This window comes from Lissotriton vulgaris, chromosome 11 (genome assembly GCF_964263255.1).
Source record: "Lissotriton vulgaris chromosome 11, aLisVul1.2, whole genome shotgun sequence".
Lineage (NCBI taxonomy): Eukaryota > Metazoa > Chordata > Amphibia > Caudata > Salamandridae > Lissotriton > Lissotriton vulgaris.
Genome location: NC_141699.1, coordinates 501,380,268 through 501,392,393, shown reverse-complemented (window position 1 = coordinate 501,392,393; position 12,126 = coordinate 501,380,268).

The window sequence follows — 12,126 nt, the reverse complement described above, 5'->3', positions numbered from 1 at the left end:
CTCCAGGGAACTGTTCAATATCTCTGAATGGTTCTGATTTGTTGTTTTGAATAAGGAACTTATGTCACAAAAATGTATATAAAGGAAAAATCCCTTTGTACCTTTTGGGGCCTATTATGATGTCGAGCAAACTTGCTTCCGCCCGACACTGTCAGTGTGAGAACCGACTGACCATAGGTCGGAGGTTCTGCACCCCTTATTATGATGCAACTGCACATGGTGCAGTTGCAAACTCCCCTTCTTCAATGGGAGCCTGTTGTGCCTGACGCACAGTGTAGGTATGTACAGAGGTGCAGCATAGGTGACCTCAGGCCCCCAACCCGAGGTCGCTGAGGGATGGTGGCGCATCAACAGCCCCCCAAGTCACTTTCCAACAGGCTTTCCATGTCAGAAAGCCTGACATGGAAAGCCTGTCTCAAACTGACATCATAAAACTGATGGCGTAAACGCCGTCCTAAAGGGATTATGTGCAGCCTCCAAATGGCCGACAGGCTACTTGGGCCCTTCGGAAGTCAGCTGGATTGACTGGCTGGTTTGAATTTCAACTGCCGTAATTGTAATATGGTGGTCGCAATTTAAACCAAGAATGTTGGTTGGCAAGCCGCCAACGAGAGGTTGGAGGCTTAAGCACCGACATCCTAATAAGGGCCTGTGTGTACAAGACAAAACAAGCTGATTTACTTTTATTTAAAAAAAATAAAATAGGAATCAATGTGTCTTCATATTTACTACAATGTTTTCCAATATTTGTACATATGGAAAGCCTGTTTTATTTGTTAGGGCATTTCACAATGTAAAACGTACTTCAAGTAACTTAAGCATTTTTCAAAGTTAAAATTAATTTTATGGATTTCAGAACTTAAGTTGCTTATTAATTAATTTATTGGGCCCTATGTATTTATTTAGGCTGTTGAAGAATTGCAAACCTATTTTGTTTGGAAGTTTCAAATTACTTCTACAGCATAGGTAAATGCATGGGGCTTGATACGATTCAAATCCACTTTAGAATAGAGCTAACAAAAATTCCATTTGACTACAAAAGGTCATTTTTTGTTTTCTTTATCATTGTAAAAAAAGGAAATCCCAAAAATATTCTGGCTTTCAGTTTAGTAAAACACTTGTAGATTATTACAGTAAAATTTAAATACGTTGATTAAAATATATTTTTAGAAATGAAAAATACAAATTACAATAGGAAAAAGATTAAAACTTGATACATATCTTACAATTCCCAATGAGTCACATTTTGTGCCTGATTTTGAGTTCATTCATCCACGAAAGGACAGGATGTGTTGCATGTGTGTGAGATAAATATATCAAAGAAAACAATCCTACTCCAAAGAAGAAGAGGCACGTTCTCGATGTATGTGTGGATAAGGCTTCTTTATTGTTTGTCAGGTCTCCCAAGAACCCCCATTGAAAGAGAGACGCGTTTCCCCTGCACAGCAGGCTTTGTAAATCTAATTGTCAGTTGGAATGAAATAGCGCGGGGACACACCAGCTGGTGTAACCAGGTGCTTCGTAAAACCAAAAACTCAAACGGCGCCATCGAATTTCAAGAATATATAGCCCTCCTTCAGGCATGAATGGACATAGAAAATAGACTGTGTAATCGGAAATATAGCTGGTAAAACTTACTACTCTATAACATATACATACAGTGCAAAGTGCAAGAAATTAATTGCAGAATATAAATAACTGCATACTGCATAGTGAGAATGTAATGCCAACAATTGAACATAATCAAATTCATGATATGTACACAGAAAAAATGTATAAATGTGTCTCATCTACCTGAGATATAAACAAGTCATAATGACATGCCAAGGTGCTTTCATAATAATCAAAGCTATGGCTCCATGCTCTCAAAACATGCTGCCTTCCTGAAAGTGAATAAGATAATAAAAACTGCTAAAATTAAAACTGCTTAAAATGCAGGTTATGATGCAAGTATTGTTGAGGCTTATTTGCTCTCCCCTCATTTCCTCGTAACTCACAAGACCAGAGTCTACCCAGTTAAATCTATGATAATGGCACACTGAGCAAAAAATTATTAAACTGTGTTTTAAAATGCGTACAAGAACAAACACAAAACGTAAAAGCATACTGGGCATGTAACAAGTCCTCCGTGCTCCAATTGCACAGACTGTGTATAATTACGTCGATAATCCCGGCCTCCGGGTAATTGCTACTCCTCCCAGTGGGACTACGTGATCCATAAACCCCTGTGGGGGCCTTACGTGTCCCAGTTTAGTTATTCAAAGTCATATATATATATATATATATATATATATATATATATATATATATATATATATATATATATATATATATATATATATATATATATATATATATATTACCTACTGGCGGTCGCCAGTAGGTAGTTATAGTTAGGATAATTTTCAATGTTAAATCTCAACATTCTATTTTGAATAACTTTGGCGCCGGTTGACGAATCTGCCTGAAATTTTCAGGAAAATGGTCTCATGGCGGTCCGGTCCTTCCCTGAAAGTTTGGGGGGGATACGCTAAGCGGGGGCCAAGATAAAAGGGGGGTCCCAAAACGCGTTTTCCCCATGTTAATTTCCATAGGGCGGTCGATGTCACTTTTAGCCCGAACGGCTGAATGTATTTCCACCAAATTTGGCAAAATTGTAGGGACTGGTAGCCCGATGTGCCTTTGCTATGTCTCAAGATATGTGCTCCAGTGGATTTTGAGTAATTTAGGTCCCAAAAAATATATATATCTATAGCAGCGCACAGGTGCGCGCACCGGAGTGCGCTCCAGGCGCGACACGCGAGGTGCGCATGGAAAGCTGATTGGCTCTCGGGTGTCTGTAAACATTCGAAACAGTCCGCAGCGGCCGCCATCTTGTACCTCGGTAGGATTGAGGTGGTAAAAATCAAAGGGGGAAATGAGCAAAAGGGGGCAGGGTACACCCCCCCTGACCCCCTAGGTTTGATGTGGGGGTCATAAAAAAGCCGTACGGGGCCCCCCAAATTTTTTTTTTTAAAATTTGCGCCGAGGGAGCGCCTGGTACGCGCACCGGTGAGCGTACGATTGAGAAAAAGAATGGCACTTTTTTTTTAAAAAAAAATAGCATTTTTTTATAAATTGGAGGTAGTTCTGAAAAGAACTTTTTTTTTGTTTTTGTTGTTTTATATTTTTTTTATACTTTTTGAAACGATTTTATATTTTTTTTGGTTTTTTTTCAGGGGAAAAACAAAAACAGGGATTCAGAAAATGCTCAACAGGAGCAAAAAAATGAGAAAATTTAGGGACGGGGAGAGCATTGGTGTTCCTGTTTCTTTATTGCAATGAGTTCAACGCTCTGCTCCCCGTAACAGAGTAGTTCGTCACAGTTTGTGCATAAACATTTTATTCCTGCAAATACCGGCTGGATGTTAGGGACCATTCTTGCACGTGTTGTACCTGAAGGTGTTGCTCCACCAGTGGAGGTGCTGCTGCCATCTCTTCGTGCCTTCTCTGCCAGCTCCCTGACACTCTCCCTGGAGTAATTGTTGGGGTGTCTTCTTTTGACATGCCTAATTAAATTGGCATTTCCAAAGCTGTATTTTTTTAGAGGATTGCCTCTGGATAAAATACTTCCACATATTTTACAAGTTACTTTACTTGCATTAACTTTTTTTTGTCCTTCAGGGATGTCATAAAATTTCCAGATGAAGTGGTTCTTTGTTTTCTGGTGAGGAGGGTCCTCTTGCACAAATCCATCTGAATCACTGCTGGAGGACTCCCTTGCAGCCATTGCTGTAGATCAGGAAAATTAATGAGTAGAGAATTCACAAAACACCTCTTGCTCTCTCCAAGTGAAAATCAATAGTGAGAGAAATGGGTGGGTTTCTCTAAATTTAGAAAAAAATAATTATTGAACCAATGAAAAGTGTTATTTACAGGTCACATGACCATGGGCTTCATCATTATGAAACCAAAACTGTTATGAACCAATGAAAAGTGTTATTTTCTGGTCACATGACCCGACGCGCTTACGCGACGCGCCGCGGGGCGCGGCCAGAGGCGCGCCGCGTAAGCGTGTCAGACGCCTACGTTGCACGATCGTATTCGCGCGAGTACTTCCGGGTGCGCTTACGCCGTGCGTATCACGCGGTCGCGGCTACGCGAACGTCACAATCATGTTTTCGTTTGCGATATTGGCGCTCACGAGACGCTCCTCGGAGCGCGCCCGGGGGCGCTTTTCAGAAATACGCTTTTCGGGGCGCACTCCGGGGCGCGCTCTGGGAGCGCTCCCCCCAAAAATTAAAAAAAAAAAATGGGAAAATTGTAGGGACAGGTAGCCCTATTCTGAAGTGGTTTGTAAAAAAATTAACTTTATAAAAATATGTATTGTGCTACATTGGGCTTAATATATGTTAGAGCCAAAATGTAGCCCAAATGTAGCCCAAAGTAGCCCAATGTAGCCCAAAGATGGCCACCAGAGACCAAAAATTGTAAATGTAGCCCAAATTTCAACTAGATGTAGCCCAACTGTAGCCCAATGACAGAATGTACCAGAGTGTTAAAAAGAACAACTAGAGTGCTAACAGTCTTATTTATAAAGTGAAACTTATAGTTAGGAATTAGCATTAACAAAACCTATGAAATTCACTGAAAAAACCATAGGTTTCACACCAGTTATAGTTAGGAATTAGCATTTAAAAAACCTATGAAATTCACTGAAAAAACCATAGGTTTCACACCGGTTATAGTTAGGAATTAGCATTTAAAAAACCTATTAAATTCACTGAAAAAACCATAGGTTTCACACCAGTTATAGTTAGCTGGAAATTTTACTGATATAAAACCATTGAAATTCCCACGTTATAGTTAGTCGGACTCACTATAACTTGCGCGTGCAATGCACTGCTGATGACATCACATATTACATCACTCATGACATGGTCAGTGACATCACTCATGACATCACTGATGACACCATCCTTGTGGCACAGTCACAGACCTCCTCTCAGTGTAAAGTAACCCTTGAGACACATATTCAAAAATAGAAACTGAAATTTTTAAAAAATGGACATACCTATATCAGTTACAACAAGCAATTCTGTACTTCCACTATCTATATACACATCCACTCATTCACCAACAGTTCTATATAGTCACTCATACATATACTCACTCATCATATGAAGAGATACACCTATACATCCTGTTACACACCGACATTCATCCAAAAGTTACTCACAGACATATTCACACGTGCAAATAAACTATTGAACAACCATTTATTTGAATATAGAGTTATACACACACTTCCACCTTACTTCTATTGAAAATTACACATATTTATTCTCTTAAACAATCACTTATAGAAACACATACTTATTTAAAAAGGAAATCTTACAATCTCTTACTCTCACATATACTCACTTATATACATCAATATTCATATATACTAGATTAAAACATATGTAGTTACTGATAAAGACACTAGTGAGACAGTCATTCACTCACTAACAAACACATATAGACACTCATCCACCCATACAGTCCTGTACATATGCTGTCTTCAAAACACATACAAACAAAGAGTCAGTCACTCATGCATCTATGTGCTAAGTAATACCCCCACCAAACCATATAGACACTCATACTGATACTAATAATAATATCAAATAACCCATATACATACGCATGTTGCTACTTATCAACACATGTAGCCACTTATACACAAAGTGAAACACTAATATATGTATTTAAATTTTTAAACATAACTCACTAATATTTATTTTTCAGAAAGACACATATTCACTGGATGGTGTCATCAGTGATGTCATGAGTGATGTCACTGACCATGTCATGAGTGATGTAATATGTGATGTCATCAGCAGTGCATTGCACGCGCAAGTTATAGTGAGTCCGACTAACTATAACGTGGGAATTTCAATGGTTTTATATCAGTAAAATTTCCAGCTAACTATAACTGGTGTGAAACCTATGGTTTTTTCAGTGAATATATATATATATATATATATATATATATATATATATATATATATATATATATATATTTATTTATTAAGTGGACAAATGGATTTTTAGGTATATGGGGAGCCTATAATGAATTATCCAATCTCAATGATGATTGAATATCTATAGTTATATCTATTCCTGATGAACCTAGTTTATATTTATATGCACATATTTATATATTTATATATTTATATGCGATATTATGCCTGGTTTTAAGAATTTTTATTGATAGCTTTCCTTGTTGCACTTTATTCTATAATATTGCGAAGTTTTGCACAGTGTTTTTATTTTACCTGTTGCTGCTTTGGATGTATATAGATGAATTTTAAATAAGTATGTATATCAATGTATGTATTTATTTATTTATATTCAGTGCATAGCATGATTCGAACAACCGGGTCATCACAAACTAAACTTTCCTTCATGCAAACGAATTGTCATTGTTGTGTCCACTATGGACATCATTGTATTTCTACATTTAAGCAGTTAGTTGAATATGTCAGTATGTCTTTCATTTCTATACATTTGGCATGTGACCATTGGCTCTGAGCCTTTTAAATTGAGCACACCCGCCTAGTAACGTTGTCATGTGATCAAGGTGCTGTTTGCACCGAAACGCGTCATGGTGGTATGGTGGTGAGCAATTAAATCACTACTCACGATATCCGGGTTTGCCTTGTCTTTTCTGCTGCTGCATTGCTGCGGGACGTCTTTATGCTGAATATATATATATATATATATATATATCTCAATTCTCAGCTCCACACAATGCTCGTGAGCAAGGGAAACTTCCCAAAACGCGTCAAGTTATATTTCTGTTGCCAGTTACGTAAATAAATCTTTTGGATGCAACTTTGGACTCGTGTTTTTCATACAACCTTGAATAAGGACCTTTGTGTGGAGCTGAGAATTGATAAAAGGGCTCGCCACCCAGCACGAGCCCCTGTCGTAAAGAGGTCGAGTCAAGGCGGCGTTCGGCGTCTGCAGAACCTAATGAATTGATATATATATAGGTACGTAGTGCATTATCAGGCAAAAACCAGGCAACCAAACAAACCAAGGCACCTCAAGCAAAAACACGAAGAGACCAAACTGACTCAACAATGTCAGATTTCAGCTCCGAGGGGGGGAGCGGATCAGAGTCGGAACAAAGACATGCAACCGGGGAAACACAAAAGAACAGACCTTCCCCTGGTGAAGAAATTGTTTTTTTATGCCAAAATCGACTGCAATCGCTAAGACCTGGGACACGAAAAAACTACAACGAAGGAGGAAGAACTACATCGCGAGGAAGAGGAGGAGGGCAAGGCAGCGGAGGAAATACAAATCAAACTGCGTGGAAAGGCAGGGGGAAATGGAACAAGAAACAATAACCCCACAAAATAATACAATAATCAATTTAACCAAAATGGAACTAACACAAAAGGAGGAAAATATCTTACAGCTTGGATTATCGTTTGCCCCCAGGTCAAACCTCGACTATGCAAAAACGCGAACGGATGTATATAAAGCGGTGAGGAAACTGAAGCTAAAGAAATATCACAAGCAAAAGAAAATGGAAGGAGGAAGCTCTCATGATGAGGAACAAGGCACCCTCACACAGGAGTTAGAAGAACTATGGAATAAAGAGGGTGAAGAAGCACAACCACCCATGCCAAATATATTTGGGGGAACAAGAAATACGCAAAGAGAGGTGGAAATTGGACTAACAAAGCTGAAACCTCCGTCCACATTTTGCCCCATACTACCTCGAGATGGAATAGATATATTTCATGAAAATGTAACTAGTGACCTGAAGGAACTGCAGAAGCGCATAAGCAAGGGTCGCTACAAGAACAATGAACAAACCAAGAACTATGAGAATTTGGTAACTAAACTGAGCAAGGACAAAAACATAGTAGTACGACCGAGTGATAAGGGGGGCAACGTAGTCCTGCTCACAAAGGAAATGTATGAAAAGGAGGCACTCATGCAACTCAATAATCGAGACCACTATGAGAGAGTTAACATGGCCACAATTAAAGGATGGCAGATTGAATATCATGGCTGGTTAACATAATGGAAAAAGAGGAAACTTATATCTGAAGCGGAGTATAAGTATTTAAAGGTGGACCATCCTGTGATGCCATGTATTTACTTCATTCCAAAGGTGCACAAAGACCAAAAGAACCCCCCAGGGAGGCCCATCATCAATGCAATGGGGGGGTTACTTGAGAGCACATCAGTATATATAGATCAATTCCTACAAACCTTTGTGAAAAGCTTGGAATCATACATCCGGGACTCAAGCGATTTCCTTGGCAAAATGTCCAACATTGACTGGCAACTGGGTGACTGGCTGCTAGCATTAGACGTAAGTGCCTTATATACAAGCATAAAACATCTGGACTGTATAAATGCGGTAAAGTACTATCTATCTAGAAGACCTGATGAATGCAAAGAACACACTGAAATGCTGATAGTCATGTTGAATTACTGCTTGGAACACAATGTTTTCATATTTAATAACTTACTATATCGTCAAAGCCAGGGGGTGGCAATGGGGGCCAGTTTTTCACCAAGCGTAGCATGCTTACACATGGGGGCTTGGGAGGAACTGGTCCTCAAAACCAACTACGAGAAAGAAATGACAGAAAACATTGTAACATGGTATCGTTTTATAGACGATCTGTTTGTAGTGTGGAGAGGGTCACAAGTGGATGCGGAAAGGTTCATTGAAAGTTTGAATGTGAATGAGTTAAAAATAAAATTCACCTACACAATGAGCCAGACTAAAATACCCTTTTTGGACATTGAAATCTATACCCATGCAAATAAGCTAGAGAGCAGGCTATTTCGCAAAACAACAGCAGGGAACACGATCCTACACGCCAGCAGCACTCACCCGGCCCATCTCATACGGAGTATTCCGTACGGTGAGATGCTAAGGATTCGCAGGCTGTGTAGTGAACCCAACGAACTGCTAAAAGCGCAAGACGAATGTGCTAAGCGGTTCATGGAGCGAGGGTATAGTAAAGGGGTTATACAACAGGCGATCAGAAAATCCATGGTCAAGGACCGCAAGGATTTACTATGCTCCACAGATGCCTCGGCTGAGGCATCGGATAAAAGACTCACAGCAAACCCAGAACACGACAAACAGGCAGAACCATTCCGCATAATAGTGGGATACTGTAACCAACACCAAGAGGTACGAAAAATTATCAACAGAAACTGGCCAATAGTCAGCAGTGATCCATTAATAGGTCAGGATCTCCCAAAAAAAGCCTCCATAACCTTCAGCAAAGCACCCAACATGAGACAAAGATTAGTGGTAACCTGCCCAGAAATCATTGACAGTAGCTCATGGTACCAGAACAATCAAGGTTTTTTCAGGTGTAAAACCTGCAAAGCATGTGTTCATGGCGTGAACAAGAAAACGTACAAGGACGGTTTCAGTGACCAAGAGCATCGTATTACGAAGGTCCTGACATGTAAAACGGATCACGCCGTTTACGTCCTTGAGTGCCCATGCAAACTGCAATATGTGGGGAGCACGAAGCTCCCCGTTCATAAAAGAATATTGCAGCATTTAAGGGCAATAACCACGCAGGATAACACCTATCCCGTGGCGAGGCATTTTAAAAGTGAACACCAAAGTAACAACAAAGATTTAAAATATTGGGTGGTGGATGCTGTAACTGCAAGTAGGAGGGGAGGTAACAGGGAAAGCAAATTACGGAAAATGGAAACCAACTACATACTCAAATTTAACAGTAAACACCCTACAGGTCTAAATGTGACTGAGGATCTGTATACATGTCTGCACAACTAAAAATAATGGATAGAAATAATGCCCTAATATGGAGTAAAAGGATAATATTATAAATTATGTAAATAGTATGTACATATATGAAATGATTGGAAGGAATTGTTGATACAATGCAATCTTTGAGAAAAGTGGGTTGCATATAAATGTATACATCATAACAACTAGGTATACTTGTATAGTTATAAATGTATATATGTACATACAATATTGACGGTAAATAGTCATTTTTAGGTAGAACTAGTAGGGCTTGTATCTTATCCATGAACATGTAGAAACAGCAGTAACAAAAGAGTTTTTGTAGCAGGGCCATATATCTGATATTTAGTACGGAGGAAAGCAACCTGAGTAAATGATCACCACGAGTACAGTAACTGGGAAAATCAATGTAGCAACAAAAAGAACAAGTTGAATGGTAGAAGGATGTCAAATAAAGGGAGAAAAGTTTGGGACTACAAACTGTAATAACAAAGAAGTGAAAGCAAGTAACTAAAGATGAAATGAGTTCAAATGTTTAGCCCTTTTTTCACATTGTTTTTAAATCGGTTTTGCACAGGAGCACTTTATATGGGTGGGTGAAATAACACAAACATTATAGAAAAATAGGAAGCATTAATGAAATGTTAAAATTATTTGTACATAGCAATGTAGACAAATTCAAAATATGAAATATGGCCAACATGTGGATTTATCCCAGGGTTGTAAATATGAGTTAGCATCTTAAGTAATGTGGCAAATATGTGGTGATCACATAATGGGATTTAACCCAGAATCATTTATGTTTACGTAGGGATTTATCCCGGTATCAAGAAAATGTCAATAGAGTGTAAATACGATGTACAATTACTTATAAATATTTGTGTATATCAAAGTAACGTGATATGAAAGTCCGTCAATTGTGTTTACCCAAAGGCTGACAGATTCAAATGAACCAATCAGCATTAAGCACTGTGCACTTTAAATACGCTAGAAAAAAATGGTTACGCTGTCATGTGATCAAGGCTTTTATGCCGAAACGTTATGGCGACAGCTGAATAAACGAAAATAACCAGCATCCAACCTGGTCCGTGTCTGTTTCCAGCGCAATCGATATTGAGTGTGGTTGTAGCAGGAGAACGGAGGTTTTTGCATATATGTATATATATGTATATATATTTCCGCACTTGCAGTTTTTCTGCGACAGGCTCAAATATCCGACCATCAAACAGGAAAAAACCACGGAAGACCCAGAGTGCAGGTGAGTTTCTTTTATTCTTCAGCACACCACGGCAGCATAACGTTTCGGCCTACACAGAGGCCTTGGTCACATGGCGCGCTGAGAGAGTTGCAAGAAATTTAAAGGGCTCATACACAATTGATGAACACATTTGATTGGTCACTTTGTAAGCAGTGGAAGTATTCAACTGCGAAGGAAACAGTTTCTGCAATTGCATTTGTAAGGGCGGGGAATCACATGTCATTACGTAATTGCCCTGAGCATTTGATACCTGTATAAATTCATTTATAAAATCCGACTTAGATTAACTCATGGGCACGCACGGTATATGCCAAATGTCATACAAGATTACATGTATTTACATAAAGTGCAAAAACGAAACCCTCAATCAGTTCTCAATTTGATTGTGTATCATAAGGCTAACAGCATAAATGCTGTAAATGCACCAAACTATTGCACAATATACCATAAGTACCTCATATATAAAATATATACACCAAATTTCATATATTTACATCTATATACATCATAACAATTATGACTACTACCAAACACTGCTTAAATGCAGTGCAGTAGTGTCACGATCGGATATGCAGGGCACCATTCTATGTACATCTCCCCATACCTATTTCCAACATTGAATGTTTTTACAAAACCAAGAAGTCATCGCTATTGTGTGAGCTAAATAAACAAGTGCAGTTAAAAAACAGTGTTTACATTTTTTTCAAGAAATAAGCATTAAAAAGATGATAACGTGAAGTTTCTAAGGTTTACAGCAACCATTTGGTTCAACATACTCATGATGACCTAGTGTTGTTTTAACTCTTATAGTCATATTTAGTTACCAAAATGATCAACACCACTAACCAAATTGACAGGTGACTGTTGCTACAGAAATTGCTAACGAGGTGGGGATACAACAAAAAGCTTTCAGTAGTTGTATTTTTTACAAACAAGTGTAAAAATCCTCCGTGGAGTTGAGGCCATTAGGGCTCTTGCTGTCCATCTCCAGGATATATCTGGTCTCAAGTGCCCTTAAGATCCCATCCCGGTTACCACCTCTCCTCAAAGGGCCTACAGAGTCAATAGCGTAATA